This window comes from Ovis aries, chromosome 12 (assembly GCF_016772045.2).
Source record: "Ovis aries strain OAR_USU_Benz2616 breed Rambouillet chromosome 12, ARS-UI_Ramb_v3.0, whole genome shotgun sequence".
Taxonomy (NCBI): domain Eukaryota; kingdom Metazoa; phylum Chordata; class Mammalia; order Artiodactyla; family Bovidae; genus Ovis; species Ovis aries.
In genome coordinates this window covers 19,092,177-19,110,174 of record NC_056065.1, presented here as the reverse complement: position 1 = coordinate 19,110,174, position 17,998 = coordinate 19,092,177, and the positions used below count along the sequence as shown (strand labels likewise).

At 39.6% G+C, this 17,998-nt stretch overlaps 1 protein-coding gene and 1 long non-coding RNA gene across 2 annotated transcripts in view; both read left to right on the top strand.

The window, feature by feature from the left end:
- The window catches only part of LOC132657454 (uncharacterized), a 30,977-nt gene extending 27,758 nt beyond the window's left edge, over nucleotides 1-3,219 (top strand). The window contains exons 2-3 of the long non-coding RNA XR_009595662.1: nucleotides 1,522-1,611; nucleotides 2,786-3,219. This is a non-coding gene — a long non-coding RNA (uncharacterized LOC132657454). The remainder of the gene's footprint in view (nucleotides 1-1,521; nucleotides 1,612-2,785) is intronic.
- Nucleotides 3,220-11,310: 8,091 nt separating this feature from the next.
- Nucleotides 11,311-17,998, top strand: part of USH2A (usherin) — a 983,289-nt gene continuing 976,601 nt past the window's right edge. The window contains exon 1 of the mRNA XM_060396021.1: nucleotides 11,311-11,390. The gene's annotated coding sequence lies outside the window, so the exon portion shown is untranslated. The remainder of the gene's footprint in view (nucleotides 11,391-17,998) is intronic.

The window sequence follows — 17,998 nt, the reverse complement described above, 5'->3', positions numbered from 1 at the left end:
ATAACACTGACATACTGAAAGAAAAATCAGATACTACTTATTAGTTTTAGCAAGTAGATTGCTGTCCCTGGTTGCTCAACAAAACATTGAGGGCTTAGATATTGAAGGTTTAAAATTGAATAAAACCAATAAACTACTCTAAAGTGTACTTATTTAGTTTTATCAGTATGTGTCTATGCCAGATACTACATGTGGAGCTGAAAACTATAGCTAAAAAAGTCCCAGTCTTATTTTCAAAAGGTTTGTGGGCACTCAGATACAAGTAGAGAATTTATATATCACATATAGTTATACTGCACATACATGTATTTAAAATTTTTATTTTATATTGGTGAATAGTTGATTTTCAATTTTGTGTTGGTCACAACAAAGTGATTCAGTTATCTGTTACATCCATTGCTTTTCAGATTTTTTTTTCCCATATAGGTCATTACAGAATATTTAGTAGAGTTCCCTGTGCTATACAGTAAGTCCTTGTTGACTATTTTGTATATAGTAATGTGCATGTTAATCCCAACATCCTGATTTATCCTCTCCTCTACCTTCTCCTTTGGTAACCATAAGTTTGTTTTCTAAATCTGAGTCTGTTTCTGTTTTATAAATAAGTTCATTTGAATCAGTTTTAGATTCCGCATATGACTGATACCATTTTTTTCTGATATCATATATATTTACATTGTCTTTCTCCATCTGACTTTCTTAGTATGATCTTCTCTAGGTTCATCCATGTTGCTGCATATAACATTGAAAGTGAAAGTGAAGTCACTCAGTCGTGTCCGACTCTTTGCAGCCCCATGGACTGTAGCCTACCAGGCTCCTCTGTCCATGGGATTTTCCAGGCAAGAGTACTGGAGTGGATTGCCATTTCCTTCTCCAGGGATCTTCCCAACCTAGGGATCAAACCCGGGTCTTCTGCATTGTAGACAGACGCTTTACCATCTGAGCCCCCAGGGAAAGTCACTCAATTAATGCATATAACATTATTTCATCCTTTTTAATGATTGAGTAATACTTTGTTGTATATATGTACCACATTCTCTTTATCCATCTATCTGTTGATGGACATTTAGGTTGCTTCTGTGTCTTAGCCATTATAAATACTGCTGCTGTGAATATTGGAGCGCATGTATCTTTGAAATATGGTTTTCCAGATATATGCCCAGGAGTGGGATTGGTGGATCATACAAATTTTGTGTGAATTTGTCTATTGATCACATAAATACATCAGAGAATGGCATGGGAATAGACAAGTAGCATTTGGAAAGTGCTATGATATGTACATAGAACATTTATTTACCGTGATTGTGATGATCTGCTCTCTAACCCTACTGAGGTTGAGAAAGGAAGAGCAATTTGTCTAAGCCATGTTTCTTAGAAGCAGAAGAGTCGAGTATTGAATAAAACATATGTGACTACAAAGCTATTATTACCAAGTTCCACCTCCTTCTCCCTCTCCTATCTCCATTGTACCATACGGCATCCACTACCACCCATTTTAAATTTATTGTTTTTTTTGCCTAGATGGTACATTTCAAATATACATTCTTGGCCTACCGTGCTTGTTTTTGCTGAATGTGTGGGGACAAACGAAGATAAGACTTAGCCCAGAAGGTTAGTGTCTTATTGCTCTAAACTGATTGGCTACTAAAAAATGGACAATTCACCAAGTGAATCTATAATTATGATTTATTCAAACTATAAAATGTAGGAACTGGAAAGGACCTTCAAGGCTTCCTCCTTCATTTTATGAATGAAGAAATGGACCCTCACAGTGGTAGAGCTAGTTAAAATCCATTAACCAATCACTTACCAAATGCAGCACAGAGGATTTTATTTGAGCATTATTCAAGCAATGGTTTGTAAGAAAAGGCCTTTTTTTTTTTTTTTGGTCACTTGGATTCTTGGCACCATTTTTTAGCCATGTATGCTAAGATAGATGTATTTCTTTATAACAAATGGATTACTGGCATGTACTTCTTGCCTGGGATTATGAGTTTCCAAAGGGTTGCATGGAATCAACCTATAAGAAAGAAAGAAAGAAAGAAAAAAAACTAGGGGAAACTAATCTTTTCAGATTAATTTAGTTCTCCCATCCCAGTTTATGAGGCAGCAATCTTGCCATGCTTATTGATTATCAGACAAGACTACTAATCCCCTTAAGGTCATTAACTGTACTTAATTAAAGAGCAGTTAGCTAGCTTCTCTTTACTAAAGTAATGTGGCTGTTAAAAGTGATTTGTACTTTACCAATATGGCAGCCATTAATCTGAAGATCAATTTGTCATTTATATTTTCCCAAACAAATATATTTGGTAGGTCAAGTGAGCACTGATATTTCTCACATGCCTCTTGATGCACTCACTGTATCTGTTATTGTCAAAAGAAGGAAAGCTTCCAACTGCCCCGCCTGTATAACAGCCATTCCTATCTTTCTGAGCTTTGCACCTAATTACTGTTTGCTTAACAATCTGATGCTGGTCCCCATTGGCCAAAGGTGGTATAGAGAATAGTGGTGATTTGAAAAATAAAATTATTTCTTTGTAACTGGCTGTGTTCCCAAAAAATCTGAACAAAATGAAGGAAACATGAATTCACATTATAGAGTAGTTCCAGAGATGTATTAGAGGAATCAAAACAGTGTTTACAAAATTTATAGTTGAAAATCATATGTTACTGCATTTATTGTATATAATTTCACAGCATAGTTGTAGGAATATAAAGATGATAGGATTTATGGACTGGCCTTTATTGTGTTCTCTATTTTATCCTATGCTCTTCATTTCAGGATTGTACCTACAAAAGTAAATGCTCAGTAACATTGTGCTGCTACTGCTGCTAAGTCTCTTCAGTCGTGTCCGACTCTGTGCGACCCCATAGACGGCAGCCCACCAGGCTCCCCCGTCCCTGGGATTCTCCAGGCAAGAACACTGGAGTGGGCTGCCATTTCCTCTCCAATGCATGAAAGTGAAAAGCGAAAGTTGAAGTCGCTCAGTCGTGTCTGACTCCTAGCGACCCCATGGACTGCAGCCTACCAGCTTCTCCACCTATGAGATTCTCCAGGGAAGAGTACTGGAGTGGGGTGCCTTCTCTGCAGTAACATTGTACCTGCTAACAAACACCTGTGTGGATGGTTGGGTGTTAAGGGGTTCTTAAGGAAAAAAGAATAATTACATCAAATAGGTTCTAATAAATGCCACAGGCCGTTTCTGCTGGATGTGACTTACAGTGCCACTGGGGTTCTTGCAGGAAAGACTGGAGAAGTTACAGTACTCAGGGAGGTGATAACAGACCTGGGAGTGAGCACTAGGGTTACTTTTTAGGCTATCTGGATGCCATTATTTTTCTTCTAGGGTTCACTTCTATTTGTTATCTGGAAAAATGGATTCCTAAAAATGGCTCTCTCATTAGGGAACATGTAGGTAAACACAAAGCTCCCTGAAGAAACAAAACAAACCAACAAGATTTCATTAACAGAAATAATTTTTTGTCTTTTCTCCAAATTATAGTTCAAAAGGTTAGATCATGATAAACAGGGAGAGAAAAAAACTGTGTTTCTGTGAGGTAACTCCAGGCCTCACGTCACCAAATGATACAGGTAGGGCGAGTCTTGATCCTTTCTGACTCCAGATCCCTTTATAATCACAACAACCATTTTGACTTTCAGAGCTGATCCAATGTGCAAAACCTAACAACACAGAGGCTGGTACTGCTGGGAGAGCCTCCAACTAACCTCAGCCAGATTTCCCTTCTGACTCTAGAGTGTCATCACTATCCCATTGAAAATATCTTGTGATTCTAATTTTGCTCTTGGGATGGAGACAAATGTTTTTAGGTAATTGCTTGACTTTTTGGAACTATCTGTGAAAAATTCTCTTTTATATTTCCAACCACAATTTAACATACATACTTCAGATATGCTGTTGTAGTACCAGAAGAACAATGTGATGAACCATGGCCCAAATGAGGAGGTTCCTAGATGATCATCTGTAGGAAGTTAAATCTTGGGGTTGGGGCCAGTGAGTAGAGCACAGTAAGTAGGGCTGTGGTGTAAGGAGCATAACAATCAGTAATGCTTACTGAACTTATCGCTCCACCAGGCACATTATTTACCTCTCTTATTATGCAATCACTTGTGAGATTTTGCTGTTACCTTCAGTTTTCAAGTTAGGGAATTGAGGCCTGGAAGACCCCACACTTAGATGACTTTGGGGTGAAGTCAATCCTTGTCATTATACTAACACTTAAGAGAGAAAGAGAGATGAATGAACACTTAGAAGGGGTAGCCAGAACCATCCCAGGCCAAGCCCTGCTGCTGCTGCTGCTGCTGCTGCTGCTGCTGCTGCTGCTGCTGCTGCTGCTGCTGCTGCTGCTGCAGCTCTTCAGCTGTGTCTGACTCTGTGATTCTATGGACTGAGGCCTGACAGGCACCTCTGTCCATGGGATTCGCCAGGAAAGAATACTGGAGTGGGTTGCCATGCCCTCCTCCAGGGAATCTTCCCCACCCAGGAATCGAACCCACATCTCTATGTCTCCTGCACTGGCAGACAGGTTCTTTACCTCTAGTGCCACCTGGGAAGCCCAAGTCAAGCCCACCCATACTCAGATGCTGAAGCGCTAGAGAGAATCATTTATTAGTCACCATGACTCTTATGTCAAAGTGAGTAGTGGGGAAATGGTGATTGCTTCAAGTACAGTGTTTTACATGTTTTGCTTAAGCTCTGTCCAGTGTCCTGAAATGGTTGATTCCTCATTTCATTTCAGTTCAATTCAGTCGCTCAGTCGTGTCCGACTGTTTGCGACCCCATGAATCGCAGCCAGGCCTCCCTGTCCATCACCAACTCCTGGAGTTTACCCAAACTCATGTGCATTGAGTCGGTGATGCCATCCAGCCATCTCATCCTCTGTTATCCCCTTCTCCTCCTGCCCCCAATCCCTCCCAGCATCAGGGTCTTTTCCAATGAGTCAAAGCTTTGCATGAGGTGGACAAAGTATTGGAATTTCAGCCTGAGCATCAGTCCTTCCAATGAACACCCAGGACTGGTCTCCTTTAGGATGGACTGGTTAGATCTCCTTGCAGTCCAAGTGACTTGCAAGAGTCTTCTCTAGCACCACAGTTCAAAAGCATCAATTCTTCAGTGCTCAGCTTTCAATTCCTAATATAAAACTAACCAAGTTAAAAAAAAAATCCAAAAATAAAATCACAGATGAAACTTTTAAAAAATGTAAAATATGAAGAGAAATCAATATAATAATCCCCATATATTAGCATCTAGCTTAACCAAATATTAATTTTAAGTACTGCTTTTATTATAACTCATGATTTTCATGAATAATATTATTATTATTTATTTCTAAATATTACATTTCTCAAAATGTATATGTTGTTTATGTTTGTGTCCTTTATATATGCAATTTTTATTGTTGATTTCTAGTCTAAATTTCATTATAGTAAGAAAACAAATAACCAAATTCCAGAGAAAAGCACTTGACCATGTTTGTTGTATTAGGTTGGTATAATTATGCATTAAAGTATACTGTATTACTCAACATTTTTATTAGTCTGAGGATTAATGCATTTGGAGTAGCAGACACCAAGCTATAAGTAAATTAACCAAATTCATAACTTTCAGTCTGTAATTTGTTTTCTTAGCTGTTATTCTGTGCTTTTCTTTTACTTTCTTTATACATGTTCGTGTTTGCCAATGTCATAGCCATATCCAGGACATCTCTTTAATATTCCTTCAGTGACTATTAAATTTGATTTTAAAATACTTTCATTTGGATATTTTCAAGCTGCTTACCAGTTAGCAGTATTTTTAATGTCCTATTTATCTAATACAGTGCCTTGTGCTGTTTTCATAATCAGATAAGGGTCATTAAACCATTTTTGAGATTAAATAGCACAAAACCATTTTTTTTTCTGTTTATGTACCCCATTAATATTGGAGCTTATGCTTACCATGGCTTAATGTTTCAATTTTAAAATATCATTTATGTTAATATGGAAAGGCTCTGTTATCTAATTGTGAGGATTATTTCCATTACCTTCCACCTTTGAGTGTAATCTCTGTAGATATTGGCCTCCATATTTCTTTGAACAGACAGATTTTTAACCTTGGACATTTCTCAGGACATCATTCAAAATACAGTTATATATCCTTACTTAGTTTTTAAAAAAGATTTTTTTGGGAGCAGTTTTAGGTTTGCAGCAAAATTGAAAGGGAGGTGGAGATTTCCCATATGCCTCCTGACCCCCCAAGTGCATCGAATGCACCAGAATATACCAGAATGCTCCTTTTCTTTTTTTTAAACTAAGGATAAGCCTAGATTGAGACGTCATAGTCAACCAAAGTCTGTAAGTTTGCATTATGGTTCACTCTTGGTGTTGTGCATGCTATGGGTATAAACAATGTATAATGACATCCATTGTTATAATAGCAAAAACAATATTCTCACTCTGTGCTCAGCTTATTCATGTCTCTCCCACCTACTCCCACCAACTGTGGCAACCACTGATCTTTTTACTGTCTCTGCAGTTTTTCTTTTTCCAAAATATCATGTAGTCAGAATCACAAAGTATGCAGCACTTTCAGACTGGCTTCCTTCACTTGGCAATATGTGTGTCTCTTAGCAATCCATGTCTTTTTGTGGCTTGATAGCTCATTTCTTTTTTAGCAATGAGTAATATTCTACTTCTGGAGGTACCACCATTCATCCATTCATTTACTGAAGAGTATCTTAGGATACTTCCAAGTTTGACAAGTGTAAGTAAAGCTACAGTAAACATCTGTGTGTAGGTTTGTGTGAAGACATAAGTTTCCAACTGTTTTGCATAAAGGTGTGTTTGTTTAGTTTTTTAAGAAGCCACAAAGCTGTTTTCCAAAGTGGCTGTGCCATTTTCATCCCCTTTTTAAGTCAGAAAGAGTTCCAGTTGCTCCACATCTCTTCACCAGCATTTGATGCTGTCAGTGTTCTGGATTTTGGCCCTTCTGATAAGTAGGTAGTGGTATCTTATTGTTTTAATTTGCATTTCCCTGATGATGTATGGTATGGAGCATCTTTTTATATGTTTGTTTGCCATCTGTATATCTTCTTTATGACCAACCTAGACAGCATATTAAAAAGCAGAGACATTACTTTGTCGACAAAAGTCCATCAAGTCAAAGCTATGGTTTTTCCAGAAGCATCTGGAAAAGTTGATGCTTTTCAACTGTGGTGTTGGAGAAGACTCTTGAGAGTCCCTTGGACTGCAAGGAAATCCAACCAGTCCATCCTAAAGGAAATCAGTCCTGGATATTCATTGGAAGAACTGATGCTGAAGCTGAAACTCCAATACTTTGGCCATTTGATGCAAAGAACAGACTCATTGGAAAAGACCCTAATGCTGGGAAAGATTGAAGGTGGGAGGAGAAGGGGACAACAGAGGATGAGATGGTTGGGTGGCATCACTGAGTCAATGGACATGAGTTTGAGCAAGCTCTGGGAGTCGTTGATGGACAGGGAAGCCTGGTGTGCTGCAGTCCATGGGGTTGCAAAGAGTCTGACATGACTGAGCAACTGAACTGAACTGATATCTTCCTTTGTGAGGCATTTCTTAAGGTCCTATAATAGCTGAAACATAAGGTCATTGTAAATTTTATCCTGTGTCACTGTGATTAGAGATATCTTTCCATGCCCCGGTGTTACTTTCTGCAGCCTTGCAATTCCTAGAAGTGGGCATGCTTTGTGCATAATATACCTTCTCTCACAGGTAGCCTCCACAGGGGGCTCTGCTGCCTCAGATGACTTCAGTCCCCTAAGCTGGCCTTTCCCCTCAGTGAACCAGGGCTTCCACAACGTCCTCCTGTGCATACTGCCCTTTCCCAGTCTGATGCCAATGACATCAGTGATCAGGCTCTATATGTTAGATGTCTCTGGATAAGGTAGTACTCACTCCTTTTACCTTTGTGTTTTCCTTAAAGGAGAGTGAGTCATGCTGTATAGCTGAGGATGCAAATGTTTTGACAACAAGTTTAGATTTGGATTCAGGAGACCAGGATTCACATCTCTCTTATTCTCTCCAAATTTTAGTGTTCTCTCTCTCTCTCTTTTTTTTTTTTTTCAGGCAAGGCTTTATTGGGGGCCCAGCTACATGCATGCAGCTACATCAGAGGAGGAGAGAGAACAAACAGGCTCTCTTGCTTGCTCTCTGCCTGATGGGATGGGGTGGGGGGTGAGCTTGTTCCTTATATGGGTTGAGAGTAGGGTGTATCCAGGGGTAGGGTCCAAAGGACGGCTTAGGTGGTGTTCTGTGCAGGGAGCATGCTCAGTACCTTGCTTTGCTCCCAACACCCTGTTTTTGCTCCTGGCTCTCCAGAAATGGCAGTAGGGGTTCTTTTGTCTTTTTATATCTTTTGTTCAGAATTTGCCCCACCTGCACAGGCCTGCAGTTAGTTTTAGTCCCACATAGTTTCTTTGTATTTTGTTGCTGAAGGAGAGGTGTATCCAGATGCAAGCATTGCAGTACTGCAGCAAAGGGTCCAGGTCCCAACCTGTCTCATTGCCCCTACACTCTTATTTTTAAGGGTTAAGTGGCTGAAGGTCTCATTTTCTGAAATTTCTTCCTGCTAGACAGGGGCTGCAGACCCTAGCCTACTCTAGAGGTATAGAGTCCCTTATTCTGGATATCAATGTTACCTCCTTCTCAGGGCTTTTATGAAGATTAAAATAGGTCATTGTACATCAGTATTGTTTTTAAATTGTGAAATACCATTTTAAGTTTAGATGTCACCATGCTCACTACCAGTAATAACCTCTGTAAATGTCAGCATCTGAATAGCATCTAATATGTGCCAGATTCTGTTCCAAGTTCTTTGTTCTATTAAACTCTTTTCAGCCTAACAGCCCTGAGAGGTGGGGACAGTGAAATGTCCATTTTACAGATGGGTAAATTAGGAAGTTAAGCAACTTACTGCTGTGACACATAGCTAGTAAATGAATGAGCTGAGATTTGACTCTGGACTCTATGTCCATAACCACTATATTACATGCTTTTTTAATGACCATAATGCTAATGAAGAGAATGATACTAATTATTACATCCAAGTACTATAATGTACCAGTCTTCTTTACGGATCAGTAAGTTGGCTTTTTTCTAATCGTCCTACAGTCCTTAATCATTGACCCAGCTCCTGAATAAATATTTTTGGTAAAGTAAGGGAATGACTCAGTGTGCAGAAATTTAAAATACATGTCCTAATACAGTGGGTCAACATCTCATTTCCACTCTTGGTGACAGTGTTGTTAGGAACAGCTAAATTTAAATAGTAATATAATCTTTTCATTTGTTATAAAATATTAATCATGATTTTCAACTGTATTTTCAAGGAAATTATTGGTCACATCTGTGTCTACAATGTATTCTGCCACCTCCTTTATTTTAGCTGTCCTCAGTTTCGATAAAATGCATTAAACTTGTATTTATTTCTTCTCAGGTATTCATGACACTTTAAAGAGATTGTTTAGTTACACTTATGCTTGTCATCCCCAGCATGTAGCTTGCCAAATAGAGTTACAATATATGCTAAGGGATGTGATTGCTTCGGAACCGTGCTGTGAAACTTTGTCCCTAATGCTACCAATCTCTTTGTTGATTCTCATTCCCCCTAACGGGGGAATGTGTTGTAGTCAGTTCTGGGTTTTCTTAGCCACTCTAGATTTTAACTCAGTTAATTAAATTTGTCCTTTCTTCATGTTACCCATAGAGTAGCGTCCACTTCCTGGAGCTCACATGGCATCAAGGAGAAGGGTCTGTCCATGGTGCCGTCAGCTGAGATTGGCACAGTTCTGCATGGCCTCTGGTCTTCAGCTATGTACTTGGTGGCCTCACTGTCCTGAACCCCAGGCTCCCTTTCTTTTCATGGACCAAATCTCAACACTTATATAAAAGACTTTGAGGGGTATGGGGAACTAGGGGAGATGATTTTGTGTACTCAGGTCTTCCGGAGATTTATGGGAGTGGAGGGGGAGAGTTGGGGGGATTTTGTATGGTATCTCCTCAATCTGCCCCTATTTAACACCCTGATTTCTGCTCGCTCTGCTTAGGACCTCATTCACTTTCTTGGGCTCCACCTAATGAATCCAGGGCCTTCCTACCCTTCTGTAGTCAAATTTATCTGCAGTTCCTTTGTCTCTTTTCCACTCTGCTCCCTCTGCCCTCCAACGAGGATCATGTTCTTTCCCATCTTGATGTGAGAGTTGGGGGTTGGAGGTGGGAGAAATAACAGTACAAAACTGGTTCCCTATCATAGCGTATCCTTGTAAATCTTTCCTTATAGAAAAGGGATTTTTACCAGGGATAAGCTCTTGGAATGAAAATCAAGACGATGATGGTTTTGTTCAAGGACCCCAATATCTATGTTTGCCTGGCTCTGAGTGAAATGAGAGGGGGGTGAGGTGAGACAGAGGGTAGGACTAGGCAGGAGACGTATTGACATCCTCCCACCACAGATATTTAATCAAACTTCCTGAATCTAAGTCACTGCCATCAACAGTGGGGCATTTGTCCATTTTCTCCTGCTGTTTCCCTTTCCTTTTCAAGATGAGTGTGAGAAGGGGAGCAGCTTGCATTGCTAAAGAAGGAATGGCTGTGATTCTGCTCTTCTGTTCTGATTGTTTCTTTTCAAGTTATTTTTCAAATATTTATTGATGCGCCCATGTAATTCTTTGTGCCATTCTTGTTCTAAACATTGGAGATATAGCAATGAACAAGCAGACACAAACTACTTTTGGGGGGTTTTTAGCCTCTCTCGGAAGATTAACATACTCAGTTAAAGATGGTGTGTGCCTTGAAAGTGGAATAAAAGAGATTGACTTTGTTACGGCCATAGTTTTGCAAAATTTTCATGTGTTGCAAAAATAGAACAGAGAATCATCTTATGGTGCTGAGACCAAACTGAAGTGCAATCATCCTGTGACCCTTCCTCATCACTCACAAGTAGGTACAGGGGTGAAAATGTTAAGACAGATTCACCATTACTTATAAAGTATTACCACTTGGTATAAATTGAATGTTTCAATGGATGTTAAAGAGATAAACACTGATTCAAGAAAAACACATGATGATAATACAGTTTCTTTAATTATATAAGAAATATAAATGTATATAAATAAATACATTTAATTATTTTATTTCAACATTAAGCATGCATGGTATACTGATGAGTCTGACAAAATGATTCTGGAATGACACTCAGCATAGTCATCCACAAAAATAGTCCTGACTACATCAGAATTAGTTGTTAAAAATAAGCTAGCATGGAAATATGACTCATAATCAACTGAAAGGTTTTTGTTAGGGGAACTGCACCAATACAGCAAACAGAAACATTTAGGAATTAAATCAATGTATGGTAAGTTATGGTGGAATTTGTATTAATATTATTAAAATGATTATGAGAAATTTGGTTGGCTTTGTACTAGGCGGCCAGAAACGAGATCCATACCTTGGAAGTCCTGGTCCCAAATTGTATTTGCTTTTACAGAACTTGCTTCTTTTTACCTCCAGTACTTTTTTTTTAAACAAAGATTTCCTTTCATCAGAATTGTGCCTATAATGTGTAATGCTATCTCCATAAACAGTGCTTGCCCTATGTCTAGCCAGATGAATACGCAATTTGCATGTTGCTGATTAAAGGGAAAGTGTGTAAATGTATATGAATGTCTGGTCATATTTTAAAAGGAAATCTCAAAAGCTGACAAAATATCTTCCCCTTTTCTATACAGTCCAACAGCTCGAGGACTTGTACCTCCACTAAGCCTTATGCCACATCTTTTTAACAAAGAATGTGTGAAAAGCAGCCAGGAAGACTTTGGCTTCATGGATCTGCATGAAATGAATGCCCCATGAGAGCTTCTTCCTGCTCCTCCACTCCTCTTTCAGAATCCCTGGCTGCTGGTATTTGAACGATGTAGCAATAGGAGCTCATGGGATTTCCATGCAGCAGTGAGAAGAAGCCCAGTTTCAGATCATAATAGACCAGCTACTGGTGAGAATGTTATCAGTCAGCTTTTACATTGGTGCCTTGGAAAGGGATTGAGGGTTGGGGGTAGGGAGTAAAGGAGAAACTGGGTAGGAGAAGATACTGTACCTTGTCAGTTTCCTGAATTACACGGGGAACCATAGAGATATTTATTCTGAACTATGTGAATAGGAGCCATTGGTAAAAAGGAATGTTCTTTCAAGAAGTGGCAGGTTGAGAATAAGACAGTTACTGCTGATGTGGTCCAAAGAGGTCATTTGGCATACTTACATTTTAAAGTGTGCTTAGAGATGTGTTCACAAAATCCTTAATTTCTGGGAGTAAATTTTGTGGAAGCACATTGTTTTCCCAGAACACACATGTGAAATTGCACATGTGAGTAAAACAGTGTCTTCTAGTTCTGAAACCAGTGAATGCATTCATCTATATCAGGGTTTTCATCTAGGTCATGTATTCATCATTTCACAGTTCAAAATAATAGTTGAAATGGTCAAAAGGCAACATTCCTTTCTTCCTCAGATGGACATTTATCTGAAATTAACTTGTTTTTCTTCCACTAACAGAATTAGACAATTCATTTGACCAAACTACTTTACTTTTTATGTTTATTTTACATTTGTTACTGGAACATTGGTTTTCTTGCCCAACACACATATGTTTGCATTGTGTAATATGCTGGGACCAAAAACAAACAAACAAACAAACAAACCAGGAAATGACAGTCAATAATCTAGCCTATAACTGTTGGTTAGGTTGTAGATGTTCCTGTCTGGGACAGCCAGGAACATTCTCAGAAAAGGTGGCACTTGCCTTTGGTCTTTAAATGTTATTAGGAAGTCACAATTTGAAATAGCCTAGTTTGTGAAATATGTGAAGGTCAAAATGCAGAACATATTTAGAAATCTGAAATATTTGGTGTGAATTCAGTATGTAGGGTTTGAGTAGGGTAGGGAGAAAAGACAGGGATGAAGCTGGAAGGTGGAGGTCAGGGTTCAGAGAAGGCATGGACCTGTGTTTTACTCCACATAGCATAATACCAACAGTGCCTGTTTCTTAATAGGAGTCCAGTAAGTATTTCTTTCTTTCTTTTTTCAACGCTTGTATAGTTTCTTTTAAAAAATTTTATTTATTTTAATTGGAGGCTAATTACTTTACAATATTGTAGTGGTTTTTGCCATACATTGACGAGAATCAGCCATGGGTGTACATGTGTACGGATGTGCATCCTGAACCCCCCTCCCGCCTCCCTCCCCATCCCATCCCTCAGGGTTGTCCCAGTGCAGCGGCTTTGAGTGCCCTGTTTCATGCATAGAACTTGGACTGGTGATCTGTTTCACATATGGTAATATACATGTTTCAGTGCTATTCTCAGGAAGTATTTCTCGAGTAAATGAATGTAGAGATAAATGGATAGATAGATGGAATGAATATTATTATATTTTAAAAATATTTTAAAGATTTTTAATTGAAGTATAGTTGATTTATGGCGTGTTAATTACTCACTGTACTGTGAAGTGACTCAGTTATGCATCTGTATTCATTCTCTTGTGAATATATTCTTTTCCATTATGGTTTATGATAGGACATTGAATATAGCTGTGTGCTGTACGGTGGGACCTTATTTATCCATTCTGCATATAACGGCTTATATCCGCTAACCCCAACCTCCCCTCCATCCCTCTCCCATGTATCCTCCCTCTTGGCAACCACCCACCTGTTCTCTGTGTCCATGATTCTATTTATGTTTGATAAGTAGTTTCATTTGTGTCTTTTCCTGACTTACTTCACTTAGCATGATAATCTCTAGTTTCGTCCATGTTGCTGCTCTTAGAATCATTTTGTTCTTTTTATGACTGAGTAGTATTCATTTGTGTGTACCTACCATATCTTCCTTAAATCATCTGTCAGTAGGCATTTAGGTTGTTTTCATGTCTTGGCTATTATGACTATTCCAGTCCCAAAGAAAGGCAATGCCATGGTGCACTGGGACAATCCAGAGGGATGGGATGGGGAGGGAGGTGGTAAGGGGGTTTGGGATGGGGGACACATGTAAACCCGTGGCTGATCCATGTCAGTGTTTGACAAAAACCGCCACAATGTTGTAAAGTAATTAACCTCCAATTAAGTTAAATAAATTAATTTTAAAAAAGAAAGGCAATGCCAAATATTCTGAATATTCCAATCCCCAAAAATGGCAGTGTCAAAGAGTGTTCAAACTACTGCACCATTGCACTCATCTCACATGTTAGCAAAGTAATGCTCAAAATTATCCAAGCCAGGCTTAAACAGTATATTAACTGTGAACTTCCAGATGTTCAAAATGGATTTAGTAAAGGCAGAGGAACCAGAAATCAAATTGCCAACATCCATTGGATCATAGAAAGAGCAAGAAAATTCCAGAAAACCATCTACTTCTGCTTTATTGACTATGCCAAAGCCTTTGACTGTGTGGATCACAACAAACTGTGGAAAATTCTTAAGAGATGGGACTATCAGACCCCCTGACCTGTCTCCTGAGAAATCTGTATGCAGATCAAGATACAACAATTAGAACTGGACATGGAACAACAGATTGGTTCCAAATCAGGAAAGGAGTACATCAAGGCTGTATATTGTCACCCTGCTTATGCAACTTATAGGCAGAATACACCATGGGAAATGCCAGGCTGGATGAAGCACAAGCTGGAATCAAGATTGCTGGAAGAAATATCAATAACCTCAGATATGCAGATGATACCACCCTTATGGCAGAAAACGAAGAACTAAAGAGCCTCTTGATGAAAGTGAAAGAAGAGAGTGAAAAAGTTGGCTTAAAACTCAACATTCAGAAAACTAAGATCATGGCATCTGGTCCCATCGCTTCATGGCAAATAGATGGGGAAACAATGGAAACAGTGAGAGACTTTATTTTTGGGGGGGCTCCAAAATCACTGCAGATGGTGACTGCAGCCATGAAATTAGAAGATGCTTGCTCCTTGGAAGAAAAGTTATGACCAACCTAGACAGCATATTAAAAGGCAGAGATATTACTTTGCAAACAAAGGTCCATCTAGTCAAAACTATGGTTTTTCCAGTAGTCATGTATGGATGTGAGAGTTGGACCATAAAGAAATTTGAGTGTAGAAGAATTGATGCTTTTGAATTGTGGTGTTAGAGAAGACTCTTGAGAGTCTTATCCTAAAGGAAATCAGTCCCGAACATTCATTGGAAGAACTGATATTGAAGCTGAAACTCCAATACTTTGGCCACTTGATCCAAAGAACAGACTCATTGGAAAAGACCCTGATGCTGGGAAAGGTTAAAGGCAGGAGAATAAGGGGACGACAGAGGATGAAATGGTTGGATGGTATCATCAACTCGATGGACATGCGATTGAGTATATTCTGAGAGTTGGTGATGGACAGGGAAGCCTGGCTTGCTGCAGTCCATGGGGTTGCAAAGAGTTGGGCATGACTGAGTTAACTGAACTGATTGACCATATCTTCTTTAAATCATTTGTCAGTGGACATTTAGGTTGTTTCCATGTCTTGGTTATTGTGAATAGTGCTGCTATGAACATAGGGATGCCTGTTACCTCTTTGAACTGTCATTTTTGTCTGGATATATGCCGGACAAAAAATTTTTAGTTTTCTGAGGAATCTACATACTCTTTTTCACAGTGGGTGCAACAACTTACATGTAATAAATATTATGAGGATATTAATTTCTCTTATAGACAAGGAGAGGTAATTGCAAACCTTTAAACAGGATAAGAATATCAGATGTATGGCTCTGATGGAAAAATCTGAGGGTTGGATGATTGAGGGATTAACCAGAGTTAGGGAGATCACTGTGGAGAAGGCAATGGCACCTCACTCCAGTACTCTTGCCTGGAAAACCCCATGGATGGAGGAGCCTGGTGGGCTGCAGTCCATGGGGTCGCTAAGAGTCGGGCACGACTGAGAGACTTCACTTTTGCTTTTCACTTTCATGCATTGGAGAGGAAATGGCAACCCACTCCAGTGTTCTTGCCTGGAGAATCCCAGGGACGGGGAAGCCTGGTGGGCTGCCATCTATGGGGTCGCACAGAGTCGGACACGACTGAAGCGACTTAGCAGCAGCAGCAGCAGCAGGAGGGAGATCACTGAAGTTGAAACACACTAGGCTGCTGAGAAGTTCTAAGGAAAATTTTGTCTAAGATGGAAGAGTACTGAGAGAAAGAGCTAGATATGAAGCAGAAGCAATGGATATTGCTGACTTTTGGCTTTTGGGAGTGGAGAGTTAAGGATGATTGTCTGAGCAACTGATTCAGACCAGCTCTTGAAGAAATTGTTCAGATTTAGGTAGAGACATTCTGTAAGTTGTAAGAGACATAGGTCTGAAAGTCATATGTAAAAGTTGAATGGGACTTGGCAGTGGGAATTATTAGGCTATAAGTGACATTTGAGAAGGAAGAAACATGGTAATGAAATATAGAGGGTCATTAAATGTATGCTGCTGCTACTGCTAAGTTACTTTAGTCGTGTCTGACTTTGTGCGACCCCATAGATAGCAGCCCACTAGACTCCCCTGTCCCTGGGATTCTCCAGGCCAGAACACTGGAGTGGGTTGCCATTTCCTTCTCCAGTGCATGAAAGTGAAAAGTCAGAGTGAAGTCGCTCAGTTGTGTCTGACTCCTGGCGACCCCATGGACTACAGCCTACCAGGCTCCTCCGTTCATGGGTTTTGCCAGGCAAAAGTACTGGAGTGGGGTGCCATTGCCTTCTCCACATTAAGTGTATAAGCATGTCCAAAAAGAAGCTAAAATTACAATAAGAGGGAGACTCAAAACAGCAACTAATTAGGAGAGGGCCAGTCTCTTGTTCATTGAGACTTTTTGAGTAATGTCATCTTTCGGAGTTACTGAATGTAATTTTTTTCAGTCTGTTTGGAATTTTCACTGATCATAATTCTCAACACAGTTGGTGGCTGGTTTATTCTGATTGTGCTGTTTCACTTGGCTTAATGACCTGGTTAACCATGATGGTGTGGTCACTCTCCTAGAGTGGGACGTCCTGGAGTGTGAAGTCAAATGGGCCTTAGGAAGCATTACTATGAACAAAGCTAGTGCAGGTGATGGAATTCCAGCTGAGCTATTTAAAATCCTAAATGATGATGCTGTCAATGCACTGCATTCAGCATGTCAGCAAACTGAGAAAACTCAGCAGCGGCCGCAGGACTGGAAAAGGTCAGATTTCATTCCAATACCAAAGAAGGGCAATGCCAAAGAACGTTCAGACTACTGAACAATTGCACTCATTTTACATGCCGGCAAGGTAATGCTCAAAATCCTGCAAGCTAGGCTTTAGCAGTAAGTCAACGGAAAACTTCCAGATGTACAGGCTGGGTTTCAAAGAGGTAAAGATACTGAAGATCAAATTTCCAACATTCGTTGGATCATGGAGAGAACAAGAGAGTTCCAGAAGAACATCTACTTCTGCTTCACTGAATACACTAAAGCCTTTGACTATGTAGATCACACACAACAAGCTGGGAAATTCTTAAAGAGATGGGAATACCGGACCACCTTACCTATCTCCCGAGAAACCTGTATGCGGATCAAGAAATAGCAGTTAGAAATGGACACGAAACAACTGACCAGTTCAAAATTGGGAAAAGAGTATGACAAGACTGTATATTGTCACTCTGCTTATTTAACTTTTCTGCAGAGAGCATGATGTGAAATGCTGGGCTGGATGAATCACAAGCCAGAATCAAGATTGCCTGGAGAAACATTAACAGCCTCAGATATGCACATGATACCACTGTAATGGGAAAAAGTGAAGAGGAACTAAAAGAGTCTCTTGATGAGGGTGAAAGGGGAGAGTGAAAAGGTTGGCTTGAAACTCAGCATTCCAAAAACTAAGAGCATGGCATCTGGTCCCATCACTTCATGTCAAATAGAGGAAAAGTGGAAGAAGTGAGATTTTATTTTCCTGGGCTCCAAAATTCACTGTGGA